Raw genomic sequence first — 12,784 nt, 5'->3', positions numbered from 1 at the left:
CAGATTGTCTTTCTAATCTACAACTTAACTACCTTACTAAATAAGTATTTTTTAAGAGATAAAAAAAGATTATTGGGACTCTAAAATATAATAATAATAATAATAATAATAATAATAATAATAATAATAATAGTAATAATAATAATAATAATAATAATAATAATAATAATAATAATAATAATAATAATAATAATAATAATAATAAAAACTTAGCTTGGTGACAACAAAGGGACAAACATGGCTACAAGGGTCCAAATGTTAATATATATGCTCCTTTTAGACAACCAAATGCCAGTGGAATTATTTCTAATGCTTTGAAAAAATAAAAATAATTAAACATGCTTAACACAATTTAATTAACTAACATATCGTTATAACATTACCAAACATTCAAGAGCATATAAAAATGAATTACAATAGAAGGATGAAGCTACTAATATTTCCCAGCGTCATTATCTTTCATTCCAACTCGATTTTATGAGTTTACATGGTCCGAAAATTACCTGGAGAGCAGAAAGAAGAACAAATACCGCAGAGTCAGCTCTTTCCAAAATCAACAGCAAAACAATTAAACGGGCAGCAACAATAGCAAAAGACAGCGACGACCGGCAGATTCAAACCCAAGAAAATAAACTAGAAATACCCCAACAAAACAATACAATTATGTAACTCCAAAAATATCTTTCAAGACTACTCTATTTTCTTTAAACAAGTTTTGCACTTAAGAATCAACTCATAAAAGCTGCTAAGGGATACTATAGCTACTGATTTTTTTCTCTTTTTTGTGTGTCGACTCTTATCAAAAACTCCCCCAAATGTGATGGAGTCCCCCCTATATATCAAAACAACCAGCTATTTCAAAAAATTAAAAATAAATCTTTTTGACTGATTTTTCTTCAAAATCTGCTCTTAAATTCAAAAGGCCAGACTTTCTGGTTCAAATCTTGTCAAGTATTTCAAACAAATCTGCTCTCCACTATTCAAAGACAGACTTTTATTCAAACAATGTCCAAAGATCTACATTTTCTTACCAAACAATTTGACTTTTGAGTGTTGTACTCAAAGAGTCTTCAGCAACAAATAAACAACCTAACAAGTACCATATACTCTTAAGTATTTTTCACTACCTCACTTTTATCAATACAAAACTATTTTACTACTTAAACAAGTGCAAAAACAGAAAATTTAACATTTCAAACTTCAAAAACTAATGCTAAAATAATTAATAATAGACAAAATAAAAATCTGAAAAAAATAAAAATAAAATAAAAAAATCAGCCATGGAAAATAATAGGATTTTTACCATTTTATAATTCAAGTGGCCGAAAAATGGCGGTATGCCAAAAGAGGGTGTTCAGGGAGATCGCCGGATTTTGATCGCCGGATTTTCAGGGTAAAATTGGCATAAATAGCTAGGTCTTGAGGAGCTATATCCATTGATGTAAGTATTGTGGGGTGGTAGTGGTTGGAGCTTCAAGAATTTGGGCAAAAAGTGACGGGAAAGTTTCATAGATCTAAGATTCAAGGAGTTTGAGGGATTTTTGAAAGATTTGGTTTGAAGATATGTAAGGAGGAAGTTGTGGAGATTACATGGTGTGAATTTGGAGGTATTTGGAGGTGGTCCGCCGGCGGCGGCAATTTCCGGCCGGCGGCGGTGGGCGGAGCTGGGGCGGTGTAGAGAGAGTGAAGAGAGAGAGAGAGAAGAGAGAAGAAGGAGAAAAGAATTATGGGTGAAAATGAGGACAATTTTCAGATTTTTGAGGCTTTAAATACCTAAGCCAAGAGTGAATGAGATCCATTGGATCAAGATGGAATGGATGAGTATGATTTGATCTTATTTCATTTAGTGAAACGACGTAGTTTAGAGGCAAAACTACGTAGTTTCAGACCCTTTCAATGACAGCCCTTTATCTTGCACTCTTGGACACTTTTTCTTTCAAATTTGGCCAAATTTTTTCCTTAATCCTACTTATTAAACTAATTTTACACAAATAAATTAATTAAATAACTTATTCTAATGATCAACTAGATTAATTCACCAACTGAACAGCTAGTTAATTCTTAAAATACACAAATGAAGAAAAAACTATTTTTTTAGTATTTTATGAAAGAAAATATGCAATTAAAGTCACAAAAATTGAGAAAAATAATTAAAATAACAAAATACTAATAACTTTAGGAGATGTTAAAATAGTAAAAAAATTAGGTGTTCACAGCTGCCTCTCTTTGCTCGAGAACATGAAGAGTTTTCGTGCAAAGAAAAGTGAATGCCATAGCTAATTTTTGCTCACATATCACTCCAATGGAAGCAATTTTTTTTTTTAAAAAAAGGTGACCGAACCTTGCTTCCGAGGCTGCCTACATATCCTTGGCTCAAAAGGAATCAGGTCAGTGTAGTTCTGGAAAAATTTGGTAGCTGGGACTACCGGATACTAGAGTTAAGATTGTTGCTGCTGTTGCTGTCGTTATTGCTATTGCTGTTACTCGCTTCTTACATCAAAAAAGAAAAAGAGAAGAGTACTATATATGTCTGCAAACTAAGAGTACAAAATTCCTATCTATGCGTCTTTTGGAGTCAAATCTTGATTCTTGACCTGCTCGCTTGCATTGACCTTAGATTAGATTTTGATACTCTTTGAAGAAACGATTATGACTAAATTTCAGATGCTTGCTTTCCTGATCTGAAATTGAGAAGATGAATCTTGAGAAGCTGGGTTAGTGACACATTGTCAAAGTTAACTCCAACTATCCAGTGATCGAAAGACTTCTTCCTTCTGATAAGAAACTGAAACTGCAAGCTTTAATCTTCACTTGTGCTATACGGCCGAGCCTGCAAAACCATCAAAAATAAACAAAAAGCGAACAAAATTTTTTGTGCCCCAGTCTGGCACTAGAAAAATTTTGTGAGTTATTAGAGAAATCTGTAAATTATCTAATTTATTGAAAAGGCAGACAGAAATAGTAGTATAAACTAGCTAAAAGAGATAAAATTTGGTAACGAATGATTGTGTAACCAAGGATCGGTATCTTGTACTACTAAAAGGAAATGTAACCAGGGGCCGGTACCCTATCTTACTGGAAGGAAATAGAATCAGGTGTTACCACCATGTATTATTGATGAAGTGTTGAATCCTTTTAGGTGAAAAAAGTTCGATCTGAGTTAAATTGTATTAAACAACCTGAGCGAAGATTACTTCTACCCGGAACTACGAACTGGATCCCCCTAGGCAAAATGGTTCTACCTGGGTTAAGCTACGTAAAACACCCTGAGCGAAGATTACTTCTACCCGGAACTACGAACTGGATCCCCCTAGACGAAACGGTTCTACCTGGGTTAAGCTACATAAAACACCCCGAGCGAAGAGTACTTCTACCCGGAAACTAGGAGCTGGATCCCCCTAGACGAAATGGTTCTACCTAAGTTAAGCTACGTAAACCACCCTGAGCGAAGAGTACTTCTACCCGGAAACTAGGAGTCGGATCCCCCTAGGCGAAATGGTTCTACCTGGGTTAAGCTACGTAAAACACCCTGAGCGAAGAGTACTTCTACCCGAAAACTATGAGTTGGATCCCCCTAGGCGAAACGGTTCTACCTGGGTTAAGCTACGTAAAACACCCTGAACGAAGAGTACTTCTACCCGGAAACTATCAGCTGGATCCCCCTAGGCGAAACGGTTCTACCTTGGTTAAGCTACGTAAAACACCTTGAGCAAAGAGTACTTCTACCCGGAAACTATGAGCTGGATCCCCCGAGGCGAAAAGGTTCTACCCGGGTTAAGCTGCATAAAACACCTTGAGCAAAGAGTGCTTTTACCCAGAACTATGAGCTGGATCCCCCTAGGTGAAAACGGTTCTATGTGAGTTAAACTTCGTAAAACACCCTGAGCGAAAAGTACTTCTATTCGGAACTATGAGCTGGATCCCCCTAGACGAAATGGTTCTACCTGAGTTAAGCTGCGCAAAACAACCTGAGTAAAGAGTAGTTCTACCCGAAACGATGAACTGGATCCCCCTAGGCGAAAAGATTCTACCCGAGTTAAGCTGCGTAAAACATCCTGAGCAAAGAGTACTTCTACCCAGAAACTATCATCTGGATCCCCCTAGGCGAAATGGTTCTACCTGGGTTAAGCTACTTAAAATACCCTGAGCGAAGAGTACTTCTACCCAGAATATGAGCTGGATCCCCCTAGGTGAAAAGGTTCTGCCTGGGTTAAGCTATGTAAAACAACCTGAGCGAAGAGTGCTTCTACCCGGAATATGAGCTGAATCCCCCTAGGTGAAAAGGTTCTACCTGGGTTAAGCTATGTAAAATAACCTGAGCGAAGAGTGCTTCTACCCGGAACTATGAGCTGGATCCCCTAGGGGAAAACGGTTCTACCTGAGTTAATCTCCGTAAAACACCCTGAGCGAAGAGAACTTCTACCCGGAACTATGAGCTGGATCCCCCTAGGCGAAATGGTTCTACCTGAGTTAAGCAGCACAAAACAACCTGAGCGAAGAGTAGTTCTACCCGAAACGATGAGCTGGATCCCCCTAAGCGAAAGGATTCTACCCGAGTTAAGCTGCGTAAAACACCTTGAGCGAAGAGTACTTCTACTCGGAATATGAGCTGGATCCCCCTAGGTGAAAAGTTCTACCTGGGTTAAGCTATGTAAAACAACTTGAGCGAAGAGTGCTTCTACCCGGAACAATGACCTGGATCCCCCTAGGTGAAAAGGTTGTACCTGGGTTAAGCTACGTAAAAACAACCTGAGCGAAGAGTACTTCTACCCGGAAATTTGAGCTGGACCCCCCTAGGTGAAAAGGTTCTACCTGGGTTAAGCTATGTAAAACAACCTGAGCGAATATTACTTCTACCCGGAACTATGAGCTGGATCCCCCTAGGCGAAAAGGTTCTACCTGGGTTAAGCTACGTAAAAACAACCTGAGCGAAGAGTTCTTCTACCCGGAACTATGAGCTGGATCCCCCTAGGCGAAAAGGTTCTACCTGGGTTAAGCTGCGTAAAACAACCTGAGCGAAGAGTACTTCTACCCGGAATAATGATCTGGATCCCCTAGGCGAAAGGATTCTACCTAAGTTAAGCTGCGTAAAACACCTTGAGCGAAGAGTACTTCTACTCGGTATATGAGCTGGATCCCCCTATGTGAAAAAGTTCTACCTGGGTTAAGCTATGTAAAACAACCTGAGCGAAGAGTGCTTCTACCCGGAACTATGAGCTGGATCCCCCTAGTGGAAACGGTTCTACCTGAGTTAAGCTCCGTAAAACACCCTGAGCGAAGAGTACTTCTACCCGGAACTATGAGCTGGATCCCCCTAGGCGAAATGGTTCTACCTGAGTTAAGCTGCGCTAAACAACCTGAGCAAAGAGTAGTTCTACCCGAAACGATGAGCTAGATCCCCCTAGGCGAAAGGATTCTACCCGAGTTAAGCTGCGTAAAACACCTTGAGCGAAGAGTACTTCTACTCGGAATATGAGCTGGATCCCCCTAGGTGAAAAGGTTCTACCTGGGTTAAGCTATGTAAAACAACCTGAGCGAAGAGTTCTTCTACCCGGAAACTATGAGCTGGATCCCCTAGGCGAAACGGTTCTACCTGAGCGAAGAGTACTTCTACCCGGAACTTTGAGCTGGATCCCCCTAGGTGAAAAGGTTCTACCTGGGTTAAGCTGCGTAAAAACAACCTGAGCGAAGAGTACTTCTACCCGGAACTATGAGCTGGATCCCCCTAGGCGAAAAGGATCTACCTGGGTTAAGCTACGTAAAAACAACCTGAGCGAAGAGTACTTCTACCCGAAACTATGTGTTGGATTCCCCTAGGTGAAAAGGTTCTACCTGGGTTAAGCTGCGTAAAAACAACCTGAGCGAAGAGTACTTCTACCCGGAATAATGAGCTGGATCCCCTAGGCAAAAATGTTCTACCTGGGTTAAGCTACGTAAAAATAGGAGGTGTGAACAATAGTGATGTATGCCGAAAGTAAAAGAAAAATGGAGATTTTAAGGAGCTTACGTTTGGTGACATTCGTTCTTTTAGAATCACCATTCTGCATGTTGTGTTCCTGCTTCAAACAAAGAAATATTTGTGAGTTTTCAAAGTGGTGGTTGGTTTTGTGGCCTTGATTGCTTTGATCACTTGATCTCGGTCCTTTAAACTGAAACTGATTGCTTCTTGAATACCGATTGCCTTTCTGACTCTGGAGAAACTCTAGCTTTTCTAGACTTTGTCATGATGATTGGTTGGTGGAACTCAACCTTTTCGACTTTATCTTGCCTTTGTAGGCCTTTTCCTTCTACTTTCTCTTTTTTTTCTTCTTTTTTTTTATATTTTTTTTTCATCATTTTTTTTCTTTTCTTTTCTTCGGAGCATTGGGGAACTTTCGGCTCCTCAAACTTTGCTGCAACCGCTAGTCGCGTGGGACTTAACCTTTTCCAATTTTATTTCGCCTTCGTTGGCCTTTCTTTTCTGGCTTCTTTCTCCCAACTTCAAATTCAGAGCATTTGGGATGCCTTGGCTTTTTTAAACTCTTTGCCGAGACGGTTAGCCACGTGAGACTCAACCTTTTCAACTTCATTTGCCTTTATAGGCGCTCCATTTGATTTTCTCTTTCCAAGAGTTTTGATTTCGAAGCATCGGTCGCCATGGCTAGTCGGGGTCGACTTGATGCTCGTACGAGGCTGGGTGCCTTTCTGCACATTAGCTCGCGCCAAATGAGAACCCCATAAATCAGTCTTGCCATCCTTTCTTTGTCTTAGTTTCGGAACAATGTTAGACCGAAATGGATTCAAAGAAAACAAACAATGAAATGGAGAATGTGTTTAAAACAAGAAGTGTCCTTTTCGGGGAAAGGAAAGAAGGACTTATCTGGAGTGCATGCGGACTTCAATGAACATGACATGCCTTTTGGACTGGATGCCTGATCTGTGTAAACCGTCCGACTCTCAGAAATTCATCACAATGTTTTCCTCAAAATCGAGAAACCTTGCCAGGACTCTGTCGGTGCCGATGGCTGTGAGGATCCTCTTTTCGATTAGGGGCGCCCTTTGCGGGTTTTCACAAGCTGACCTCTCTCATTTTTCTTCTCGCCTTATAGTGCTCTTTACGAGTTTTCACTAACAAGACTCTCTTATTTTTCATTTCTCTTCTTACCATCGCCTCATGGTGCCCGTGTGAGTTTTCACCAATAAGACTCTTTTATTTCTCTCATTTTAATTGCATGGGATCCAAGTAGTTGTATTCTCTGATCCTTGAACATTCTCACCGATTGATCGGAAGGACTTGAAAGGATTTGGGCAAAAATAATTTGGATTGAATTACAACTTTGGAACCATTCAGGCGGGATCATTGCCGGACCATTACAACATCTGCCCCAGTTTCACTTTTGGGGGAATTTGGATTTTTATTTTGGTGTGACTGAACTCTAGAGAGAGGTTGCCTACGTATCCTTTCGGAATTAAGTCGAACGTAGTTCAGGGTGACTTGAACTTGTTTTGATTGATATTTTTTTTGTTTCATTTTTCATTTCAATTTTTTTTGCTTTTTTTTTTCCAATAACACCTTTAGGTTCTAAAGAGGGTGATCAAAGAATGGGAGCCGACTCAAAGGGTTTGCAAAGGGTTGATAGTGTTTGGGTAGCGAGAATGAAAGCCTTCGTCATCCCAATTGGAGAATATTAGTACTATATGGAGGATCCAACATAGTACCTTTTGACTGCATTTGCATTGACAGTTATTTCAGGGACATTTCCTTCGATGTGTCCCAAGTGCAACGCACTCTGTTGGCAGTACTCTTGTTGCAATGTACGAATCTTTCCAATCCGGGAACCAATTTTCCTTCAGTTGTTCCAACTCTTTGTTTTATTTCTTTAAACTTTATCTTCATTGCGATCTAATCCTTGATTCATTATTTCGAGGCATAACAACTTTCAGGATCTGGGCATGAAGTCCTCAAGCATGTCATGTTATTGAAATCTGCATTTAACAGAACTAAAAAGAGAATAAGAAAGAAAAAATGACAAGATTAAGAAAAAAGACATTCCCGGAAAATGAAATATTAATTTCATTTGATTTTTTTGATTTTTGATTTTTTTTATTTGATTGTTTTTTTCAAATTTTTGAATATAGAAGGGTTTGCATCAGAAAGTAAGACAATAAGGTAAAACATCTGGATCAGACCCTGAGATAATCCGGATGCAGAAAGGATAGCAAGACTGGCCACTAAGACTCCCATTTGATGGGGAACTTTCATGCTTGGCGACCATTTTTGGCTTTTCTTATATCTCAGCAAAGGCTGCAACGGCCTTCGGTGCCGGATCAAATTCCTCAGCTTCACAAATCATTCTGTCCATTGGCCCAATGTTGTGGGCAGACAAAAAATTGTTCATCACATCAGAAGCATCTTCATCCCGAAAAACGATTCTTTCAGTTTCAATCAAATCTTCAACTACCCTTTTGAGGGTCCAACGGTCCTCTGTACTGTGTCCCACTGCTCTAAAGTGGTATTCACATCTAGCATCAGCTCGGTGCGAGGGGGACTCGGGGTTCGGCCATTTCGGGGCTACTGGCTGCAATAGATCTAGCCTGATTAGCTTTTGGAACAAGCTTGAATACGATTCACCAATAGGGGTGAACTGATTCTTTCTGAAAGGCTCTCTTGGGCGAGGATTGTATCGGAGATCATTTGGTTGGGGATTATATGGAGCTAGGTAAGGATGTGCATTTCTGGGAGGTGGAGCTCGGTTTTGTGTGTAATGTTGTGGCCGTGTGCAAGGTTGCGCGTTCATCACTGCATACCAACAAAACCAACCACCTGAACAGAACCTGACTAATTTGCTCACACCACAACCTCGTTAGTTTTGAGACATTTAACACATAGGAAATCGCACGTTGGGGATGCAATGCACCTAATAGTTAAACATTTCTACCATGTGTTTGAACGGTTGCATGTTTCATCCCGGCCTTAACTAACCCTTTAAGTATGTACCTCTTTTCTTTTATTTCTACCTCTATTTAATCACTCTTGATTTTTTTCGTCTCTGTCGCTTTTTATTTTTTGGCATTCTCCTTTTTTTTGGTCACTCTTTTATTTTTTTGTCACTCTCTTTTTTTCTCTCTTTTTTTTCTTTTTTTTTTATTTTCTTTCTTTTTTTTAGTTTATTTTTTCCTCAGTTAATTCTATGATTATGATCGAATCCGATGGGGATTGCCTACGTATCATGACGCTGCATGAATCAGATCATTACGTAATTCAGAAAATCGATAATGGAGTAAATAAACTAGCTCTTTTTTTTTGTTGGAATTTTTGAAAGAAATGCTTAAAACAAGAAAGGAAATATTTTTTTGATTTTTTGAATTTTGATTTTTGTTTTTTTTTTAAAGAAAGACTTCTAAAAATTCATTTGCTTTTGATTTGAACTTTGGGAATTTTAAAAGTAAAAAGAAAATATTTTTGTTTGAATTTTCATTTATTTTGTCTTTTTCTAAAGAAGAAAGAAAAATATTTTGGGATTTTGAATGTTGCCTCTTAATTTTCGAAAGAGGGACTTTTTAAGAAAAATATTTTGGATTTCTGAGCTTTTATTTATTTACAAAAGCACTTCTAAAGAAAAGTGAAAATATTTTTGGACTTCAATTTCTTAAATTTGTTTTTGAAAGAAGGACATTTAAACAAGGAAAACATTATTGTTTTTGAATTTTTGGGAAAACTATTTCAAAATGAAAGAAACCCATATTTTGGATTTTGATTTTTTTTAAACATATGAAAGACTTTAGAAAGAAGAAAATATATATATATATATATATATATATATATATATATATATATATATATATATATATATATATATATATATATATATATATATATATGTGGATTTAAAAAAAATCTTTTTATTTTTATTTTCTAAGGAGATGGTTCTAAAGAAAGAATTAAAGGAAAATATTTTTGGATTTTTTTATTTAAAAATTGGGGCCGGAACCGATGAGGTTTGCCTACGTATCTCACATCCGGTGAGAATCAGACATGCGTAGTTCGGTAAAATTGGGTACCCTTTTTTTTAAATAATTCTGCTACACTAATTTTCTAAAGCCGGTCGCCAATGCAAGTAAGCTTTCCAAATGATGTATCAAGTAGCACATACGTGAACATGATGGTCTCAAGTAGGATACCTGTCTTATACGGACCCGGCCCCTGTACCGAGTTTCGCTAAGTCAAATGCATGTGATGCACATAGAGTGAACCTACTAGGAAAATCCGGTATGAGGTTTGTTCTCCTAGGTTTAAATCTTGGTGGAAAAGGTATCTAGACTGGCTTACTCGAGCGGACAACTCGAGCCGAAGAGGGTCAGTGTACCGGTAGCATTGCTTTCCGGCTTAACTGGTGGTGCTCCCCGCCTAAAATAGGTGTGATTAAAATCCTTCATCGGGTGACAAACACCTCGGCTATCTCAAAGAAAGCGGGCTATGTCAAGCAAATGCCCAGTTTTAATTCAAGAAGACTCGGGGGGGTGCGTGAGAAGACAGTTTATATGTACCGTTCAAAAATATCAAAGCGGTAAAAAGCAAACAAGTAACACATTATACCCAAATAAATCACAGTATATACAAAATTAATAAAGCCAAATAAAAGTCAACATGTACAAGCTCGAATTCTGGTTGTCCCCAGCAAAGTCGCCAGAGCTGTCACACCGCTTTTTTTACCCCTCCAAAAGATATAGATAATTATGTTATGGATTGTGGGTTAAAGAGTTTTTCAAATTAAAGTGACAAATTTGAAATAGGGATTATTTTATTTATAGAGTCGCCACTTGAAATTGATTTTTGCCGGTGTTCCAAGTCACCTTTTATTTGAATCCCTATTCAAAGGAAGGTTTAATTCTATTATTATTGGTCTGCGAAAACAAAGTCCGAATAAGGAATTCTGTTGACCGGGTAGAAGGTGTAAGGCATTCCCTGAGTCCCGTGGTTCTAGCACGGTCGCTCTATTGACTACATTTGGCTTGAATTAAACTTGGATAAACTGTGATTTATTTGATTTTTATGCTTTTCTTATGTCCGTTTTTATTTATTTTAAAAAATATTAAAGAAAAGATTTGAATAATAATCTACAACTTAACTAATGAGAGAAAATTATTGTTATGAGTACTAATTCAAAAGATGAGACTAATGAGAGAAAATTATTAATTGACATTGCTTAAAACTAGTAAGATGTGGGCTTGTCTTGACATTGAATGAGGCAGCCCACTATTGGGTTGATGGAGTCAAATGAGCTCATGTCCAAGACAAAATCCAAAAGCCCATATGTTTTTGGACTTTAAATCTGCAGATATGGCCTTTTAAAGCTATGTTACAGATTTGGCCCTATCTTGCTATTTGCAATCCATAGCCAACTATTTACAAAAATAAATTTACAGATTGTCTTTCTAATCTACAACTTAACTACCTTACTAAATAAGTATTTTTAATAGATAAAAAAAGATTATTGGGACTCTAAAATATTATTATTATAATAATAATAATAATAATAATAATAATAATAATAATAATAATAATAATAATAATAAAAATAGTTTACTTCTAGGAACATGTTTTATTAAACAGTCCTTATCTAGAAAAATGCATTTGTTTTAACAATTGCCTTATTTTCTTTAGGACAATAAAATAAAGCTTCATTCGTTTTCTTGGATATTCGATAAACATGCACCTATCCATCCTTAGTTCCAACTTACATATCTGCTTTCCCTTTCAGCACATATGCGGGATAATCCTATATCTGAACATGCCACAGACCAAGCTTACATTCAGTCCACAGTTCTATAGATGTCCCAGGTACTAGCTTAGAAGGAACTAAATTCAGAATGTAATTTGAAGTTTCCAGGAAATATTCCAAAAATAAATAAGGCAAATCTGAATAACACGTCATTAGTCTATCCATATCCAAAAGAGACTTATTTCTTCTTTCTACTACACGACTCTATTATAGAGTTTACGGTGTAGTCAATTGAGATGTAATCCCTATTCTGATATGTAACTAAAAAACTCTTTAGAGAGATGCTCGCCACTACAATCAAATTGTAGTAACTTAATATATTTCTTTGGTGTTTCTCTATTTCAAGTCTTAAAAACCTTGAATTACTTAATTCATTAAGACTTACAGTGCATCAAATAAATATATTAATATTTTGAGTAATCATTTATGAACGTCATAAAATACTCAAAATCTATCTCTTACGAGTATGTTCATTTAACCATACAAATCAGAAAGGATTCATTCTAGCGTATCACTAGTTTTATTTCCTTTTAAAGGGAAACATCTTTTAGTCAAATTTTCTTCCAAACAGGATCCACAAGTTGGTAGTGCCTCTACTTTCAATGAACCTTAAGGTCCATACTTGACCAACTTGAAATCCTATCCAGATTAATATGACTTAGATAAAAGTGCACAGATAAGTTTTACTCAATTCTGAAGAACATATTCTCTTATGAGGTAGACTAATATTGTTCTGTTCAGGAGAGACATCAATATATAATAACAAGGTCATGCATTCATGTACCACAAGAGATAAAGTGTTTATTAAGCTCAATAACTCAAGAGTTATTCGAAAAATAAAACAAATATTCATCTCTTATTTTGCCTAGAAACCGGAATTAAATTCCTTCTAACAAAAGTACATATATTGCATCCTTAAAATTAATGCCTTATCACTAAAAGAAAATTTTAACAAGTAATACGACAAATTGCATAAAATCATTGTGGAGTTGAGATAAAAATATTAAATAGATTATTATAAG

General features: G+C 37.1%; 1 long non-coding RNA gene across 1 annotated transcript; it reads right to left on the bottom strand.

Moving 5' to 3' along the window:
- Positions 1–332: 332 nt before the first annotated feature.
- LOC107806886 (uncharacterized) lies at positions 333–1,715 on the bottom strand. The gene is made up of 2 exons (XR_001652774.2): positions 1,304–1,715; positions 333–503 (listed from the first exon to the last, which is right to left on the bottom strand). It is a non-coding gene; the product is annotated as an uncharacterized LOC107806886 (long non-coding RNA).
- Between the last annotated feature and the right edge of the window lie 11,069 nt (positions 1,716–12,784).

Source organism: Nicotiana tabacum, chromosome 11, assembly GCF_000715075.1.
Source record: "Nicotiana tabacum cultivar K326 chromosome 11, ASM71507v2, whole genome shotgun sequence".
Taxonomy (NCBI): Eukaryota; Viridiplantae; Streptophyta; class Magnoliopsida; order Solanales; family Solanaceae; genus Nicotiana; species Nicotiana tabacum.
The sequence above is the reverse complement of the archived record's forward strand: the minus strand, read 5'-3'. Positions and strand labels throughout refer to the sequence as shown.